General features: G+C 39.4%; 1 protein-coding gene across 1 annotated transcript in view; it reads left to right on the top strand.

Moving 5' to 3' along the window:
• The first annotated feature begins 2,197 nt into the window (after nt 1–2,197).
• The window catches only part of Ano3 (anoctamin 3), a 352,737-nt gene continuing 337,632 nt past the window's right edge, over nt 2,198–17,302 (top strand). The window contains exon 1 of the mRNA XM_013147269.3: nt 2,198–2,347. The gene's annotated coding sequence lies outside the window, so the exon portion shown is untranslated. The remainder of the gene's footprint in view (nt 2,348–17,302) is intronic.

Genomic DNA, 17,302 nt, shown 5'->3' with positions numbered 1-17,302 from the left:
GTGTACACACACACAGGATAAAAGAAGCCTGAAATTACCGATCACAGAGATGAGAATTTTCCTAACAAATGTTAAAATTATATTGTAATGGAATTATGTAAAAGAGTGAAAGGATATCATCAAAAATATTTTTAAATTAAATAGAAGCATAAAGTTCCTTCTAAACAAATGTTTCATACCTAACTCAGGAAAATAGACGAGCAAAAATATCAAGAGGAGCAGATACACTGAACAGCTCTTCAAGTATTAAAATAAACAAATTAGTAAGACTTTTCAAATTAAGACAATCTCCATACCTAAATGTTTTTTTCCCGAGTTCTTTCTATCAAACATGAAAGAAGGAAATGACAATGGCTTTTAAATTATTTCAAAAATTAAGAAAAGTAGTTCTTCCCAGCAACTCCAGGAAATAAAATTTCGTGCTGGTCACTTCAGGAGTCTGAACACCTGTGCAGGAGCACAGGGAGCTCCACACCTCTGCCGTCTAACCCCTCCGAAAGACACAGCCAAGTCATTTAGGTTTCCCCTCCTGGGTGCCGCCCTCGCCAGGTCGCAGAGCAAGTGCCTCCTTTGAAAAGCAGCCGGTCTTTCACGATTTTAGATCCCACTCAAGGTCTCGAAGCTGTGCTTGTACTTCTTAAATATTTGCTCATCTGCCAATATTTGTTTATTCCAATCTACTATCTTTTCTCAGGTTTACTTATCCTTCTAAAGTCGACTCTGATTTCAATTTCTTATCAAAGCAACCAGTTACAAACCTCACAGTTACCAGTGAAACCTGGCCACATCAGCCTGATTTAGTCAAAGACTTTTTTTTTTTTTTTATGTTTACCTCAAACCAATGGTGGTGACTCCTACACAGAATGTTTTGTTTATTCTTCATGTTTTTGGAATGACAATCATTCTTCTGCTTGAGCAAGAGGGTTAAAGCCTTGTGGAACAGAGGTCAACTTACTTCTTCAAGTAAAATAGTTATAAGTAAGGTGTAATTTTTGTTCAGAATAATTTTTATAACAGCAACTTATTTACAAACTTCATATAATATATAAATTAATTTCTCAATTAGTGCTGATAATAGTTTATAAAAATATAGTAAAATCATCATTCTTCTATCTACTGCCATATCTCATATTTTGGTCATAATAAAATTCTCAGTGAGGCCCTACCTCCTTGCTCACTGGGAAGAAAAACAGCCCACAGTCTTTCCCCAATCCCACCTAGATATTTCAATACCCATGTAATATCCAGTGCAGTCAATGAATACTCACTTCCATGAAAAAATACAATCATGAACAAAGCATGGATTCAAACAGACCACAAAGAGCTCATTTGAATCTCAGCTAGTTTAACTTTGTAAATTTGAGGGCAGCCTTTGCTAAATCACTACTTGCCAAGCCATTGATTGGCATTTTTTAGCTCATTAGTTGATTCATAAACTAAGAGACAAAAGCAACAAAGGTAAGGTCTTAGACTGAATTTTTGAAAGGGATAAACCCAACTTGCTGTTTGGTGTTGTAATTTGCTATTGATCATCTGCTCTTACTGTGGAGTCTAATCTTTTGCATTTTTCTAACTGGACATTTTATTTCTCCATCAGTAACCAAAACAAAAACAAAGCCCAAACTACATTTAATCTTCACAGCCACAGTCATCTTCCCAAAAGCAGCAGGCTTATAAAGGCTCACTTGCCTGAGCCAGGAAATATCATCTAGGGTTAACGTCCTCCCAAATCACTGCTCCTCGGATGGGCTGCCCAGGGGAGCAGAGGCATTCCCGGCAGACAGGCAGACATTTGCCCCACACTGCTGATTTCTTGTATACAAAATGTGCACGCGAGCTCAGAGACCTACTTCCTAAAAGCTCCCTTTGCAGCCTGACCTACGTCTGCACTTAACTCACTTGGGTTTCAAGGCAGCTTCTCGGAGCTGGGATAAGTGCTGCTATCCTTTGCAGGCAAGAGCTGTCCTCCAGAAAGACAGCTCTACCCCCAGCCTTACAGTTGCTCGCCTAAGGAGAGCATCGATACAGTAAATTTCGGATCTTATTTCCTTTGGATTTCCTAGTTGAAGACAAGCGTGGAAAAGCCCGGAGTTTCTCTTGATTATAATGAAGTAACTTGTTGTCCTTCCTTGGGATGTTTGGCAATTTCAGTAGCCTGAACTTTTCTTGACATAGCTGCTTGAAAGTTTTGCAATGTCTGTTGTAAAGCTGGAACTGGATACTCTCTCTTCTGAAGGCTTCGTGCATGAGGGGCCTTCCAGCTCTGATGTGACCCTCACCTGTTTGACCGACCTCTCCAGTGCTTCGTGTCAAGTGGACCTTCAGACTTCTGTTTCCATCCCCACTGGTAAGCTAACCTGCAGCTTGACCTGTTTGAACATAATATTAAGCTATACCTACACTGCTTTAATGTCAGATGTGTGAAAAAAAGGTTGTGCCAGCTAGCTGGTTGTTGTGGCATGGGTGAGGTCAATCTTATCCATTTGTTTTCAAACTGTATAAATAGATTTTGAAAAAAAAAAAAAAGAACATCTTGCATTCTTATTAAGAACAAGAGAATGTCACTTTGGGTTATGATACTTTATGATATGATTTAATTCTGTATGAGCTCACAGTGTTGGTTCAGTATTGAAGAATGCAGTGTTGAAGATTTTTTAATACACATAAAAATTACTTACTCTGACCCTGTGTTCATTCTTCTCGTGAAATCTCAACGGACCAGTGATACAATAACACTACCTCATACTCATCAACGCAATGCTGAGTGTGGTTTATCAGAAATAACTCTGAGATGTTCATGAATTAATTGTTTCATAGAATGCTTTTGCATAATGAATTGGTCGTATCTTAAATATTATAAAGTAAAGGTCATTCTGGTTCACTTACTTTCCTCATAAAGGGAGATAGTACATTGCACAAATGTCAAAATTAAGCAAAGCCTCCAACTCTCCCAGCTGGAGGATTCTCCTAAGAATTTCATCTCACTTCCTCACTGCAGGTTATTTCAGAAGAATGTTATGTCAACCGAAACAATTTGAGATCTGTGTTCATAGATGTTCTTTTATTGTATGTGTTGTTTTACAGAGAGGTTGCTCTTTAATCTGGAATTGAAATATACTTTTGTGAACTTTCTGTCTGTTCTAAGAAAAGGGATCTCTATGTTGTTATATTTTATCTTAACTTGAGGCTCTTCCTGAGTGTTGAACCTATACTTTCCCAAAATTGGGAAAATCTATTCTTTAGAAATGCAAATAATTTTATAACACAGAACTTGGCAGGAAGTGGGGAATTATAAACAAAGCACTTCACAGTTAAGCCACAGTTTGAGTATTTGTGTTTGCTGTAGTTTTGTTTGTTTTCTGGCCGTCTCTGTCAGAATAGGCGCTGCCGTTCCCTTAGATTCTATTGCTGTCTTAGTGCAGTTAGCTCCACCTCCATATCATGGGTCGGATCTATTCCCCAGAGCTGCACACGGCTTGCTATTTGGAAGCGACTTCCGCTCCGCTGTCCTGCCAGTGCCTCAGATTTAACACATCTCTGCCAAAGAGGTGTATTTAACATACACCTCTCATCTGTATCTCGTGTTTCCATCTGTGACCCTTCAAGTTATCTTGCGTGTTCCATAGTACTGACTGCCAGAGCACGTATGATTACTGTACGCACAATAGATTGATGTTTACTTCTCTGCCCCTGCCCACCTGATCACTTCCATTTCGAATGTGGTACCTAACAATAAATAGAGTCTTAAAAACAAAGTTAAGCATATGCATCTCAACTCAGAACAGCCTGCCTGTGGAACTAAAGATGCTCTTTATTTTCCCCAATGCAGATCCAGTAGGTTCACCTAACTAATTTCACTTTCTCCAAGTTTTCCTTAACAACTTCCAGCATTATCTGATGCATTCTCACCCGTGTTCATGATTCCCGTTATTCTTTCTGATCTGTGCAGTAAGTTAAGTGATATAAGCTCATTTTTGCAAAGCTTTCTTAGTATCATGTGGCCTATACATATTCTTTTGTTTTAATTTTATTTAAAGAAAAAAACAGAAAAATGGTAGAAATAATACATACCAAGATGCCCATCAACCGCAGAGTGGATGAAAAAGTCGTGGTATTTTTATACAATGGAATATTACTCAGCTATAAAAAGGATAGACTAATGGAGGCAACTTGAAACTATCCTCATTAGTGAAATAAATAAGAATCATACTTATAACTATCATATTGGGCCTATACATATTCTATATGAACAAATTATATGCTCTAATCACTCCTTTGTCTTTCTTTCTTTTTTGAGACAGGATCTTGCTATGTAGTATAGGCTGGCCTTGAAATCATGGCGATCCTCCTGCCTCAGCCTCCCAAGTGCTGGGATTATAGGAATGCACCACCATTCCCAGCCTTCTTCCTGTACTTTTTCAAGATAATTTTCAATAATCATGCCCCTCTACATTTGGTTATGTATATTTCACAGATCTCTGATCCTGTCTCCTAAAATACCAATGAATACTTCTCTTGTAGAATTTTTCATGTTTTGAAATACCCACAAAAGTTTTACTTAATATAATACAATTTTTATAACCGCATGACCCCTTCCCTATCAGGCAGTTTTAAGTGTGTTATTTCCCAAGTTTCATAGCTTATTCACAATTCTTAGTAGAAATGATTAAATGACCAAGTAGCCCATCATGCTGTATTTTTACCAGTTTTTCTATGATAAAGAATACTTATTTTAAAAGGTTTACATGTATTTGGTCAGGAAGTAGGTGGCAATTAAAATCCAGTTTGGTACCTTATGATGCCTTTGTTCTGGATAGAACCCACGTGAAAATCCCCCTTCATTTGGAACTTTTGAGAAGCATTAAACACATCAGCATAAACCATGTATGCTGGAAACGTTTGTGCTGTTCCCATCAGACTCTGGGTGTAGGCAATCATTCCAAATAAATTTACTAAATCTATAGGACAGGAAGTTAGTAGCTGGGCTGTCTGTATACAGATGGAGCTAAGATTATGATGGGAACTAGGAGGAGTCTGACCTTTGGATCTCAAGGGCGTGGCAGACTGTATGGTGCCTGTGCACATAGCCCTGGCACTATGAAGAAAGCTTAACAGCCAAATGGCAGTGCTCAGAAAGTTGAGGAGGCGTGTCTAAGATGATATGATTTACTGCTAGCAAAGTGGTATTTACAGCTTTAATCGTACAGATAACTCGTGTGCACAAAGCAAATACTTCCCCCACAATGCCTATGAGATTGCTCTCTTTTGTCCCATGAGAGCCCAATGCCCAGTGAAGTAAAGTGATGGGAACACTCTCACATAGTGTGTGTGTGTGTGTGTGTGTGAGAGAGAGAGAGAGAGAGAGAGAGAGAGAGAGAGAGTGTATGTGTGTGTGTGTGCATCAGGTCATGGGGAAAAGTTGAGATTTAACTGGTTTTTCTAATCTAAATGCACAATATTTGGAAGTTGTTTAAAAATGGTCCCATAGGGAAAAATGTTTTTGTACTCCAAAGTGGATTTAATGAGTTATAAGAAATGATAATATAAATGTCACCTCAGGATTCTGAAACGCAGGACAGTGAGGTTGATGGCTATGAGCAGTACACTCTAGCAGGCACCATGATGACCGTATTCAGCCTTCTGCTATTAATGAGAAGAACAGATCAGATATTGCTTGTAAACCATATAGTAATATCACAATTTTACTCTCATATTAATATAGAAGCACACTAGATAACATTTTCCTGGGCCACACAGATAATAAGTGATAGAATATCTTTGCAAACCCAGAAAACCCAGTTTAGAGTTTAATTCTCCTACATGTGATACCATTCATGTGGTTGGACACGGATATGAAGTGATTTGTGGTCAAACAACGAGCCACTTTCTTGTGTGCTAAGTTCTATGTGTTTCACAAAGGTATAAAAGTCAGTTTCCTATGTCCAACATGAAGAATGGAGAAACAAGTTGTGTGTAAATAAATAAATGCAAAGGGTACCTGCCATTATCCCTAGCCATTTGAAAAGCTATGTGTCTTAAATGTCTTATAATAATCTAGTAAGCACTTATTTATGAACATTATGACACTGAAACTATGTCTTTAATTCATGTCATTTTCTGATGACTGGTTATCATTGAAGTTTAGAGGAATATAAATCAGGAAATCGATCATTTGTTCATGCTATGATCACTATAAAATAGCAGAAAGAAGATAGGATTGGTCTTATCTGAAGCAGATGCCATGAAAATTGAAGAGGTAGCCTCTCCACCTATCTTCCATGCCTACCTTTACTGATGTCCAATCCTCAGCCAGACGGGTTTATTGTTTGGTGTTTACATCTGTATTCAGGTACTTGGTATTTATATCAGCCCTCCAGATCCTCAGGGAACTGTACATATCCAGTTTATATTTTATTATTGTTATCCTCACCCCCAGATGAAGCTTTGGTTTCATGTTACAGACACCACATTTCTTTATAATGCTGCCTAATAAGTACAATTAGTAAATAATCACCAGGAAAATACTTTATTTTAAAAAATACAAATAGCCAAAATTGGCCCAATTATATGAAGACAAGATGATGACCATGATCATCAATTTATACTAAGGAGGTACATATTAGGCACAGTGGATATCACTTCCATAAATAATCACATAGATTGGCCAGAATATAAGTAAGAAAACAATGCTAATTCCAAAAGATTGAAAACCACTTAATCTTCATTGATTTTTTTTTAAGTAGGAGCATCTCACTTTTAGTCACATATCTTCCAAGATGATGAAGTAACATTTCATCCAGCAGGTGATTCATTCTGTCATGCTATTGATAGCATTGTTTAAAAAAATTCTTTAAAATCCTTTGAAAATAATGTATATCATAATCTCTTTCTATATTTTCATATTTAAAATGCATGTTATTCAACTTTATAAGTCTGTTGCTTTCATTAATCTAGAATTTTACAGAATTAACAGATCCCAGAAGCTCTTTGTTTTTGAAGAAATAAATTAGGCAATTTAGATGAAGCAGTCTGGGAGTCTGATTTTCCTTCTGCTTTCCTTTCCACATTGATTGTACTTGAAGATTAAAATGCTTGAAAGCCACTTTCAAGTATAGGAAAGCTTTAAAGAACAGTTAGATTTAGAGCATTTCCAATCTGTAATATTGAGCTAAATTAAGGTTAAAAACATATATAAATAAATGAAATCATATTCCTAATATACAAATAATAACATTTGCAAAGATTTCATAATGTACTCAGGTTTTTTACACTTGGTTCTTGCCACTGCTATGTAGATCAAATTAGTGTATTAAGCCAATTTTACAAATGAGGAAAGTGTTCACCTTGGAATGCAAAGGACATGTTTGGTAAGTAGAAGGCCAGGAACTTAGGTCCAGACATTTTCCTTCCATCTGGATCTGCCTTTTTGGAACATGCAGGCTACAACACAGCAATGGAGCAAGTAAGAACAATGATATCTATGGTAATATTTGTGTTTGCATATCAAATATTTGATATTCTAACCTCATCTAACTTTCTCGTTAATGCGTTGAGATCTGGAGATAATTTGTTTATAATTTTCTATCACATTTAACATAGATTTATATACCACTAATGCAACCACTGCCTTAAGTGCTTTGGGATTTCATGAGATGACCTCTGCAAACATTAATTAATTATCTGTCTTAGGAAATAAATCATATGAGTTCTGAGAACTACTCTTCTGCCCTAATACCAACAGCTGTTCTTCAATTCTCCCACACCAACTAGGTATCCTAGGATTCTGCTCCTTTCTCACACTAAAGACCCAGAAATCCTGTCATACTCCCAGGTTTGAAGAGTCCTACAAACTCGTTAAGCTTCAAGTGCCAGCCCTAAATTACACAATTTTTGCACCCAAGGTGTCATTCATATGAAGAGATACACAGGAAATATGTATCTTGAAGAATCCCAAGTCAATACCTTCCTCCCCCAAGCAAGATAAAGAGCATGTCTGACCAAAGACTGAAATATGAGCCATGATGCAAAATATTTTTGTCTAGGTTAAAGACATTAGCGTCCCAACTTCATGAAATGCTAAAAATTGCCATCTGGCCAATGATAATTACAATGCCATGGTTACCAACTATTTGTATTGATTTGGTGTTTAATTCTCTCCAAGCTAGCATGAAGCACTTGCATTAGGGTCACAGGGATTCTGGAGTCCCATTTCAGAACCCTCACATAGGGATTCTGTATGTGTAATCCAGGAATCCAGAGTTTAGAAATTTCTCATATTAAGATCCTATGCATGGAAATTTGAAAACCGGTGCTTTGGTAAAGGGTTAATGACAAATTAATCAGGAAGGGCCCCCAATAATATCTAGGTTATGACATTCGTTTCTCCACATAATATCTGACCATCATAAGCTTCATGAAACTATTGAGCTTTTATCACAGGTTTTGTATACTGGCTGTGTATCCGTTTAGAGTATGATGAAGTATTCCACTTCTGTATTTTCTCTGCATATTACCTTTGGGAGGATTCAGAATCCAGCTCTCCCAATGGGCCCCCCTTCTTGTACTTTCTATACAATATTTGGCTCTCTCTTATTGTATGTCCTGTGTATTCACTTCTGTGGTATCTATATCAGCTTTTTATTTTCTGCATTTAATATTGAATTCAAAAGTCTTAGTTATCAGGGATTATGTTTGGCTTTCATTGTGATTACATCAAACAAAGAATAAATTCCAACAGTCTACAGGAGAGCTTGTACTTATCTTCCCCAACGAGGCTCCAGCAGGTATCTCTGTGGACAGAAGAAACTACATTATTTGTTGCTAATATGATTTTACGAAGACAGACTGATGGATAAAACCTTCACTTCCTCCAAGCTATTTTAAAACCTAGCTCGGGTCCCTTAATGGCTTTGCCTAGAATCCTCCCACTCATGTTCTCTTAAGAAAAGTAATCTAAGTTCATATAAAATGCATATTTGGTGTACTCTGGTAAAATAAAAATGCTAATGTGATATGGTAAAGTGAAATATCTGCCAGCTATCAACTTTCCATTAAAAGCCTTTAGAAAATATTCTACTAGGAATTGAGTGCATATTTTATATCCAAAGTGATGAATTAAAAGTTTTCCTTCTGCTAACGTATGAAGAGTGCTAATTGGAGTATTGGTAGACAGCCGTTATACCACTGCACGTTGCCTGAAACGAGTTCGTGAAGCCGTATAAAGTTGTAGATACTGGGATAAAGGTGGTCCCACACACGTATTACCTGCTGATATATTTTCCTTCTGATGCCAGGTGGATGATTTTTACTCTTTTATGAAATATTACATTTTATTTTTTCTTGGAATAGTCATCAGTTTATTGGTTCATGCATTATGTTGTTTAAATCAAGGCTTACATCAACAAATTTATGATAACATTCTTAGTGTGTGAAGAAATGCATCCACAAATTATTTATAAAGCTCTTTCGGGGAAGCAAAAAGGCAGGGCGTGTGTTCTGACCTAGAGGATGGAATGAAGTATGCTAATAGTAATTTATACAATCACAGAAAATGTACTGTAGTAAAATTTGCAAGTGTTTCTTTTTAGAAGGAAAACAATTCAGCTTTATAGTTGATCAATCTCAGTTTTATTGCAATGTGATATTTAGAGCGAGATAAGATAGAAGGGTACAGCTATTTACTGGGAAGTATTTAAACTATTCCTCCCTAAAAGTACATGAGTACTTCTGAGTGAAGGCAGAACAAATCATGAATAATTATTTTTTGCTAAAATTTGATATGCCTCAAATGACTTTCCCATTATGCTCAGTAATAAATTTAGAAATTGTATTTGGAAAATATTTGTCCCAGATAAAATCAAGTACATGGACCTACAGGATGGAACAAAGAATGGTATTGCTATGTTGCACTTAATAGAGAAAATGGGGGAAATGTAAGTGTTTGACAATATTCGTTAAATAAATAAATTGCAATATATGCTCCATACAGAAATGTTTTAGGGATTTATAAAACGGGTAGAAAATTTTATTGAAATTGGAAAATGTTTGCATTATAACTTTAAATATTCAACTATTATATAATTTTATAGGGGTATTTATGTGTGTAAAATATAAAGAATAGATATACCCAAAACAGTAGTCCTGTGAGTGTTGAAGGAAAACCCAAACAAGGAGATCTATTATGCCTGCATCCATCAGTGAATAAGAATTCTGGGCATCAGAGAATGTTCAAGTGTATACCTTCTTTTTACGGCCTCTTTGATTTTACTTCAGCCAAGAGGCCGGTGATTTGGGAATACAAGGAAACAAAATCCAGGGTCCCCTCCACTCAGAATCCTTGCATCATCTTGAGAAACAGGCTGTAAGTTTTCAGGAAAAAATACTTTTCTTTCTCAGAAAAAAATTTATTAGCATAGCAATGGCCTCAGTTCATGAACACTTCTGTTCTTGAACAATTCAGTTGGATTTGGCAAAATTTTGCTTCCATTTGCAAATTCTGTCTAGGGTGGTGAGCAGGACCCTGGCCTCTTCCCCAGAATCATGGAATGTCTTAGGTTCCTGAGCCAAGGCATCATGTACATGCTTGTGCTGTGTAATGAAGACATCCCTTGTGCGGTACTGGTGCATGGACACTGCTTCTGGATCCTTTCTCTACCTTCCATCTCCCCCCACCTCCAAACTACTTCCCATCTCCACAAAATCTAACTCCCACTTCCCACATCTGTCTTCCATTGTGGTCTTTAAAATTATTTGTATTTTGCATTTCTCATATGAAAGAAGCCATGTGATGGTTAATTTTCTGCTTCTGATTCATTTCACTTAGTGTTAGGTTCTGAGGTGCAATCATCTCCCTTTAAATGATTCAAATGCATCCTTCTTCATGCCTTAGTAGTACTCTGCAGGGGGAACAAATCACGGACCAGGATCCCTCTGTGGTATTCAGAGAGGGAGATGTGAGTTCAGCTTAGTCCACAGCTCTGATCCTTTTCGTCATTCTGCAAAGCAGCTACCTCTAGTTTGACTCCAGAAGCAGGCTGAAAACTCCCTGTTCTTGAATGGTAAACTGACCGAGTGGAACTCCCTCTGTCCTGGCTGTATTCTGCAGAAGATGCTTCAGAGCTCGGCGGGCTCCAGTGGGTCAGAAGCCTGAAAGCAGACGGGAGATGCTCGCAGAGGAGCCCCCGTGGTCCTTTCCAGCACTGACAAACATGGAGCTGCGGAAGGCACCCACAGAACCTCTGCCTGAGATCATCTGTCCAGTTTCCACACGGACACTTGATAAAATGTAATCAGCCTTTTTCGTGGGAGGGCCTGCACTGTTCTGCCGGTCACTGCGCATCCCGAGTTGTCGCTGCTTAGTACCTCATCTCTGGGAAGTGGAGCCTTTCCCCCTTGAGCTCTAAGGTGACTCTCCATTCCCAGCCACGCCCCTGGCACTGCAGGGCGCGGGTGCTTCGCATCCCCGGAGCCTGGAGTGGCCAGTGCACCCTCACACCTGCCCTGCACTGCTGACCTCCTCTGTGACCTTCTCTCTACTCTAGGCCACCATGGACCCGCTGACACCCGGTGTCTGCCGCCAACTTTGACAGTCTCATGTTTCGGGGAAGTTTTATGACCTTGTGCTTTTTTTCTGGTCTGTCCTTTGAGTTCTCAAAAGCTAAGTACAGTCTCTGAAAACTCTATCCAGTAGATTCTTGCTCTAGTTTATGACTAGAATATACAAACTACAGCAAAGCTTGACTTTATTATTCTCATGTGATGCTTTTTATAAGCAAATTTGAAAATCTACAGCATTTATTTCTGTATTTTTCTGGACAATGTATCAAAATTGATCCCTGACTGAATCACATGAGCATAAGCGTTACTAGCTAGGAATTAAGGTTATTAGCTAGTCCAGCAACCCCATGCAAATTGCGTTTCTGTTCTGCATAGACAGTAATAGAGAGGTCCTAGTTTGGATTATAATCACACTAGCAGTAAGAGTTTGGACTGCTGCCTGTTAGTTGTGTAATTTCAGAGAAATCAGAGAAGCTGTATTTCCCTCTCCTATATGTTACAAGTATGAAAGTCTCTGGCTGGTGGAATAATCAAATCAGATAATGACAATAACCAATTAGCACAGTGCTTCTACCTGGTCTCTAATACATGCAAACTGTTACTCCAAATGCATTTCTAGAAAAGAATGAGAACACATGTTATAATCATGCTCCAGAAGCCTTGGGAAAGGAGATGCCTGCCCAGAACTGTGAGCAATGCATGAGCAGGGGACTCAGACAGCTGTAACAGTCCTGAAATATCTGGGTCCTTTCATTAATGGGGCACATAAACAGGCAGAGGTCAATCTACACACTTCTTCTAGATGAGACTATGAGATCCAACCCAGGAGAGCACGGGTGACTGTCCCAATGAATGCTCGTATCACGCTGAAATTTGCTAATTAATTCCTGCAACGACATAAAATTTTGAGTAAGATCCTCTTGACAATGATGTATAGATCATTTAAAAAGAGATTTGGAATTGTTGGCCTCACCATCTTTGGTAAGACAATCATCCCATGTCATCATTCGCTGGTTTCTTTCCCACTCACATTGAAAAATTATCTTTCATTTCCATCTGTCTCACGGCTGTTTCCTTCGGAATTCTCAGCTGATTGCACAATAGATAAGCGGCATCCAGCATTTCATGCTTCTTCCTCTCTGTGATCTGGTTTGTCTAGTGAAATGTCAGAATCTGTGCCTCACTTCCAATGTCAACATTCAGAAGAGTTCCAGAAAAAGGCACCACTGGAGACAACACCCCCTCCCCTGTCCCCCCACAGCAGAGTCAAGGACGCAAACTCAGGGAACTCCCGGGCTGCTATGCACAGATACTACAAGATTCATTGCTTCTGATGAGTGTGAAAATAACCACTTATTGCTTGCTTATTTTTTCATCTTGCTTTGCATTGAAAACCAAATGAAACTATTCTTAAAACCTTGCCTCCTATAGCCTTGTTATAGGAATTCTTAAAGAATTCATTAAAACAAACTAGAACTCTAATAGCTCCAGAAAAGACTTATTCTAACCAAATTAGACCATTCCATCACAGAAAAACGGAAAAGAGAATAAAGATTCATAGAATCTCCAATATACAGTGTTTAGTATTCAAGGATTAATAGTACAATGTGGAATCTACTAAAATCATGGTAATGATTCATTTAAATGATAACCTTCTTTTTGTGTGTATAAAAAGAAACATCCACTAATACCAGCAGTATCGCCATGGAAGCCAGGACTTTCACACACACACACACACACACACACACACACACACACACACACACACATTCACAAATGAGGACTAACTACTTCAGTAAATGTATGCATAGAGTCACCTCTCTGTGTGTGCACACGTGTGTGCATACTGCTTCCGCTGGTAGCAGATCTGTCTGAGTCCTCTGCCTCCTTCAGTCTGTGGTGTCAGTGTGGAGTGGGTCACACTTTAGCCTTTGTGCCATGCACTCATCTCGCCCCAGACAGGGGCGCCTTAGGCTCATAGGTGATAAACAGCACAAGAGAGATACTGCAACTAAGTGAACTGCGGACATCTACTAATGAAGCAAATTTTTTAAAGAAAATGACCATGCAGGTGAGGTTTTACATGACGGAACCTTGTATTCCAGAAAACAGCTGAGTCAGTTTAACTTTAAACTTTCATTTGTGGAAACTAAGCTGGCAGAGTCCCCGGCAGGGCTTGGGTTCCGCGCTCATGTGTTGCACATCTCTTTGTTCTTGACAGCTTTGCCCTGCAGGCCCCTTCTCAGTGCCCTCCTGGCTCTGCCTGTCCTCTCACCCTCACCCGAAGGAGCCTGACCCCCCTACAGCCCTCCTTCTCTGCAGAGCCCTCTGTTTCCCATCTCACCCCTCAGCCTGCCCACTGGAGTGCTGAGCTCCGCACGACCTCAGTCCCTAGGGTGCAAAAGGGTCCCAAAGTATGGGAAATGAGAACCCCATCCCTGACCCTTTTGCAGCAAGGCAAGCAGTGGGGACAGCTCCCTTCTCTCTGTCCATGCAAGCACTGGGTGTGCAGGTGGACAGAGAAATCCAGAGAAATCCAGAAAGTCAAATGATGGTTAAATCCTGCATCTCAGCACACCATAGATTTGGATGCATTTTCTGCTTATAAGAGCAAGGATTTATCTTCCTGACTTCTGGGAAGCAGAGGGACATCTCCCGCACCAGACCTGTTTCCAGCAGCTTCCAGAGGTCAATCTGTAACTACCGAATTCATCACAGGCTTGCTGAGGAGAAAGGGAATGGTAAGCAGTAAGTTTCCTCGACTCTCTGAAAAGGAGGTAAATGTGTTCAAAGGAAACAAAGGAAAGGGAAAATGTTAAAGGGACATTTTCAGCGGGAGACAGGTACTCCTGGAGAGAGGACGACCTGTCCACATGTGCAGTCATAAAACATCCATGCGTGTGCCTGTGTGCCGTCACTGTCTGCTCTATGTCTGCTCACATTCCTGCACAACTCTAGATTGATTGTGAAAAATTCATACTGTCCTCTTCCTTCATGGCACAGTTTGTGCCTTTAATCTTTACATTAAGCTAGCCTGTCATCCAAGTATTTTATTACTGAGGAGATAAGATTTTATTCATTATACTTACTTCATTCTAGTTGATTCATCTGTTACTTCCAAAGGAGTTAATGGTAGATGTGGTTTTAATAAATGTTTCCAGGGTAAGGCTGAGGCAGGAGTATCTCCATGAGTTTGAGGTCAACCTTGGCTCCATTCAAGGCTAGCCTGGAATAGAGAGACCTTGTTTCAAAAAAAAAAAAAAAAAAAAAAAAAAACCTCCATCTTTTCATAGTATAAAAATAGTGCCTAAATGGTCAGAGCATAAGATCCAGGTTGTGAGGTACTGATAAGTAGAAGAGTAGACCATAAATGCCCTCACTAATATCCAGGCAGTGATGTTTTGCATGCCTGGGATGGTGGTCTTGAATGGATATGGCACTGAAAAACTCCTCGCCTTCTTGTCGTCTTAGCTATCACAATGTCACAGTGTCTCCTGCTTTATACTTCTGAGGTCTGCATTTCCCTCATGATTGACTCACTATCCAGTTGTTTTGCTCTTTATTGCCGGAGGCTGTTCTGTGGGGTGTGTGTGTGTGTGTGTGTGTGCGCGCGCGCACACACATGCACAAGCAAGCATGCACACGGGTACCCCACAGAGCTGGGCTGTGCACCTAGGTTTGGGAAAGCGACTCTTCCGAATGGTCCTACCATGGCAAGGTCCCCTTGCAGTGCAACCTTGTCCTATAGCGAGAGGCGGCAACTATGACAGCATTACCAGTGACAGCAGGATTTGCCTTTTCTATTTGCAGGAGAAACATTTTAGCTTTCCTTTATTATTTTTCTAGTTAGGCCTGGCAGCATGAACATGGGCCACTGCCAAACAGTCTCTCTTAATTCACAAAAGTCTGCATAACTCTGCCCTTGACCTCTGTTCTTAGGGTCCCTGGCTTCATATCCTTTTGCATCCAAAATACATGGAAACTGAGCCTCATTTGGAAGGGTAATGGGCCCCTGAGGTAACGTTTAGCTTTTCTCTTCCTCCTACCAAAGGCCAAATTTTATTTAATCTGCAGGGAAAGAAGAAGAGGCCAATCTTGCGTTGTTGACAGAGTCTCCTGCATGAGTCTCAGGTGGGCCAAGTGTGTCCGCTCCAGTTCTATTTCAGGGTGGAATCCACATTCATGTTTGTTTGTTTGCTTGCACAGGGAAGGGACCTCAGTGTAAATTTATACTTACGAAAGAACCAAGAGATGACAGGTTCAGCCATCTGGTTAGGAGCTCAGCCAGCCATTCTTCTGTGGTTTTCCATACCATGGCTGGGAGAGTGGTTAATATTAATGATACGCTGATACCTCCATGTTTCCACATTACACTGGGGGAAATGTCATATGCCTTATCCCCCTTACTATGAGATAACAGGCAAAAGCCTTGGGTGCCTTGGGTGCCTACAGAGGAAATCCAAGGGACCTACGTGGGTAGCTGTGACAATAATCACAGCAGGGCTGACCCCCCTTTTTCTGGTATCTGTTGCTCAAATTTATTTTATGAAACCTTTCTTTGTCCCACTTAGAATCATGAGTTAGTAGCTAAAAACTCATTGTTTGGAAGTTTGCCTGGCTCATGTAACACCAATCAACATGTTATGGTTTAGAAATGGGAATGAACTATTCCACAGTGAACTTCAGGATGTTAGTGGGTCATGCTGCACTTGTCTTCCAAGCCAGGAAAGAACCAAACATAGAATCTGGCACTTAGACCTGAAGGAGGCAGGGGGGGAGAGACCAATGTGCAGTCAGCGCGTCTCTGAAGACAGAGAGCTCTCTGGGACACAGCCAGGATGCAGCCCTCATGATGCTTGAGCAAGATTCAGCCCCTGAGCTCAGGGAGTTAACCGGCATCATTTGCCTCAAGTGGTTGACATCAGAATTTATGTAACGATTTATTTTCTGCTTCTCTCTTTGGAAACTCTTTTTCTTCCAAATTTCTATAAAATCTTTCCTCCTTTAAGAAATCTTCCTGTGAGGAAGATTTCTTATAAAAGAAATCTGAGGACTCAGTTTTATTATTGTCTCCTACCCTCATCTTCATGATCTGTAACATGAACCTGTCTATTTTCTCTGTCTCACATTTTAATTGCTGTGATTTATTTTAAATACACCCTTAGTAGCTCTTATGTGCCGCATGCTTTACGATTTGAGGGTTTGGTTCTGAACTAGATAAACATGGCTACATCCCATTTGCAGTGTGAAGCTGCCCAGGTTTTGATGGTGACAGAGATACTGTGTTTAGCAAAATGCAGGTACAGAGAACAAGGAAATCCAAGAACAGAATATTAAACAAACAACTAGGTGGTTAAAGAATTATGGGAGTTGCTAAATCAACAAATTACACATTGCTAAGTATGGTGATGCTAAAACAGTAGAACTGGCATGTGGGTAATGGTTTTGTTTTGTTTTACTTTTTATTTGGTTTTGCTTTAATGACTGAGAGGTGTTGTGATTCCTATACATAATAGAATCTTGAAGAACTTTACTGAATTAACACATGGATCAAACCATGTTCATCTCTGAACCTTCTTTGACCAATATAATTCCACAAAATCTTTCATGTCAATACCCATAGTTAATCTCCATTGAGTATCTACTTTTTTATCCATTTATTTCTTTGCTGTTTGAGGCTCGATGCTTGATACTTATTAGCCATATTTCTTTTATCCTAAAAGATATCTCAAACCACAAACAGAAA

This window comes from Cavia porcellus, unplaced genomic scaffold, assembly GCF_034190915.1.
Source record: "Cavia porcellus strain 051 isolate PalLab524CR breed Dunkin Hartley unplaced genomic scaffold, mCavPor4.1 scaffold_9, whole genome shotgun sequence".
NCBI classification, from domain to species: Eukaryota; Metazoa; Chordata; class Mammalia; order Rodentia; family Caviidae; genus Cavia; species Cavia porcellus.
The sequence above is the reverse complement of the archived record's forward strand: the minus strand, read 5'-3'. Positions and strand labels throughout refer to the sequence as shown.